The sequence below is a fragment of the Nyctereutes procyonoides genome, unplaced genomic scaffold, assembly GCF_905146905.1.
Source record: "Nyctereutes procyonoides isolate TBG_1078 unplaced genomic scaffold, NYPRO_anot_genome, whole genome shotgun sequence".
NCBI classification, from domain to species: domain Eukaryota; kingdom Metazoa; phylum Chordata; class Mammalia; order Carnivora; family Canidae; genus Nyctereutes; species Nyctereutes procyonoides.
In genome coordinates, this window is record NW_026575030.1 from 34,600,007 (window position 1) to 34,603,357 (window position 3,351).

General features: G+C 39.6%; 1 pseudogene; it reads left to right on the plus strand.

The window, feature by feature from the left end:
* The first annotated feature begins 2,191 nt into the window (after nt 1-2,191).
* LOC129503747 (60S ribosomal protein L36-like) lies at nt 2,192-2,495 on the plus strand (annotated as a pseudogene).
* The last annotated feature ends 856 nt before the right edge of the window (nt 2,496-3,351 follow it).

Here is a 3,351-nt window from a genome sequence, read left to right on the forward strand (position 1 = left end):
AATGTAAAGTGTGTATGGAAAGCAAAGCCACACTTCCTCAGTGTCAGCTTGCTAAAGGCACTGGGTTCAGAGATGAGTACAGGATTCCTTATTTTATCTCACTGGGAGAAGATTGTGTGTCCACTATTTGCATATATTACCTGCATTAGTGAGGAAGGAATAGCCTGAACTTTTCTAAAGTAGATGAACAGCTTCTTTGAAAAGATAATTCAGGATTCATGGTATATTTAAATCCCAGGCTTTGTACCTGGTCCTGCAAGTTCAAAGACTTAACATTTGTAACAACTATTTTTGCTGGGTATCTGTCCAAATTATCCAATATCCTATGCCCTAGATTAAAGAGCAAAACTTTCTTGGAAAAAATCTTGCTGATAAATAAATTGATTAAAACCTGCAATAAATAATGATTGTTCTAGTTAGAAGTAGATGACGTACTCATTTCTAGTGTCTCATGTCAAATATAAACTTGGCTGTAGGGCAGCCGGGGTGGCTCAGCGGTTTAGCACTGCCTTTGGCTCAGGGTGGAATCCTGGAGACCCAGGATCGAGTCCCACATCAGGCTCCCTGCATGGGGCCTGCTTCTCCCTCTGCCTGTGTCTCAGCCTCTGTGTGTGTGTGTGTCTCTCATGATTAAATAAAATATTTTTAAAAAAATAAAATAAACTTGGCTGTAATTCCCTGTTTTATGGCAAAGACAGCCTACAGGTTTCTTTTTTTTTTTTTAATTTTTATTTATTTATGATAATCACAGAGAGAGAGAGGCAGAGACATAGGCAGAGGGAGAAGCAGGCTCCATGCACCAGGAGCCCGATGTGGGATTCGATCCCGGGTCTCCAGGATCGCGCCCTGGGCCAAAGGCAGGCGCCAAACCGCTGAGCCACCCAGGGATCCCCCTACAGGTTTCTCTAACAGTTATATTAAAGTTGTTGCAAAATTATTATCCATTCCATGACTTTGCTATGTAGAAATTAAAAAGACAAGTGAGGGGATCCCCGGGTGACTCAGTGGTTTGGTGCCTGCCTTTGGCCCAGGACATGATCCTGGAGTCCCAGGATCGAGTCCCATGTTGGGCTCCTGGCATGGAGCCTGCTTCTCCCTCTGCCTGTGTCTCTGCCTCTCTCTCTCTCTCTCTCTCTCTCTCTCATGAATAAATAAAACTTAAAAAGACAAGTGAAACATGGTAAACATGGTATCTGCCAACACAACAGGTAAGAATAATAAGATAGATACACAAAATACAAAGAAGGTAAGTGGCTTAAGAAAAAAACAGATGGGGCACCTGGGTGGCTCAGTCAGTTAAACATTTACCTTCCACTCAGGTCATGATCCCAGGGTCCTGGGATCCAGCCCTTCATTTGGGACCCTGCTCAGGGGGAAGTTTGCTTCTCCTTCTCCCTCCCCACCATTAGTTCTCATTCTCTCCCCCTCTCTTTCTCAAATAAATAAATAACTTTAAAAAAAAAAGAAAAAGAAAGATAAAGAGCAATTTATAAATAAAGACAGAAGAGATAAAGAAATTGTATGTTTTGGGTAGCCTTAAAAACTTTCTGGATGAGAAGTGTTTGAGATTAATTTTAAGGTAAGTAAGGAAGAAAAGAAGGCATTCTAGAGAGCAGGAGGGGAAGAGTGAAAAAGGAGGAAATGCATAGTACCGCTGTGTTCAGGTCCTTTGAATATTAGAGTACATAGGTGAGGTAAGTGATAAAGTAAAAAACGTTATTAGCAAAAATTTATTTAAAAGGGAAAATTGAAGATAAATTTGTGATTTAAAATCTACTGTATAATGGTGGCTTTATTTAAAGAAAGAAGCAAAGCAGGATAATGCAGTGATTTTAGGAGCAGGAAAGTGATATATACTGTTTTTAAAATGTTGAGATCATATTCAGCTGATAAATTACTGAACTCTACATCTGAAACTAATGACTAAAGACTTATATGTTGGCTAATCAAATTTAAATTAAAAAAATAAATACAGTATCTTCTTGAACATTTGAGCTTTTGAATTATGATTTGAACCTTAAAAGACGACGTTGAGAGAATAAGGGCTGCAGTTATAAAATTTGATATCAACCTCTCTGGGTCTTCTAAATTGTATGGACTTAGGCATGTCACAAACTCTTTATTCACTGTTAAAAATGGAGATTAAAAGTGTATTTCAGTCCATCATGGGAGCCACGAGGGAGCAGCAGCCATGGCTCTGTGCTATCCCATGACATGGGCCTCAACAAGGGCCACAAGGTGACTGAACATGAGCAAGCCTAGGCATGGCCACTGCCGCAGCGCCTCACCAAGCACACCAAGTTTGTGAGGGAGATGCAGCTTCCCCCCCTTCCAAGGAGCATGCCATTGGATTGCTCAAGGTTTCCAAGGGTAATCAGGCCCTCAGGTTCATCAAGAAAAGGATGGGGACATACATCTGTGCCCGGAGGAAGAGACAGTAGTAGCTCACTAACATCCTGGCAGCCATGAGGAAAGTAGCAGTCAAAAAGGATTGAACCCCGTCCCTCCATGTGTAATAAAGCCTTTTTGGGGAAAAAGAAATGTACTTCAAACTATAAAATTCAACAAATCCAAAATGTTGATAATGTGTGCATGCAAGTAACAGTTGAAGCCATTAACTAAAGCCAAAGACCATAAGGGAAAGGAAGGAAACTGAGTGAGGAAAAATTAGAGAAGGAGACAAACCATGAGAGACTCCTAACTCTGGGAAACAAAGGGTTGCAGAAGGGGAAGTGGGTAGGGGGATGGAGTGACTGGATGTTGGGCATTAAGGAGGGCACATGATGAGATGAGCAGTGGGTGTTATAGTGTATGTTGGCAAATTGAATTTAAATAAAAGATAAAAAAAGAAATAAAAGAAGAGGAAAAAGAAAAAAATCAAAAACTAGAAGGTTTGACAAGGGGTTAAGGCAACTGATAAATGGAAAAAGGAATTCTAGTCATCACATGGAGTTTTGCTGATATTTCTTTTTATAGTTTTCTGACCCACATCTACATACCTACACAATATACAGCTTGGTTTTGATTTTGAACTTCTTGAAAAGAGTACCAAAGAGTAGGCAATCTTCTAAGATTTGCTTTATTGCCTCATTCCCCTCAGATTATGACACTAAGATTCATCATCTATGAGGTTTAATTACAGATCAATTTTTATTGTTGCATGCTATTCCATTTTATAAAAATTCCATAATATAGTCATTCAATTCCACTACACATGGATGCTTTTGTTATCTCCAGTGTTTTTACTATTATGAACAGTGACACCATGAACATTTTTGTTATGTTTTCCAGCACATATGTGCAAGAATTTCCCCTGGCTATATATCTAAGGATAGTATGTATCCAGGAATA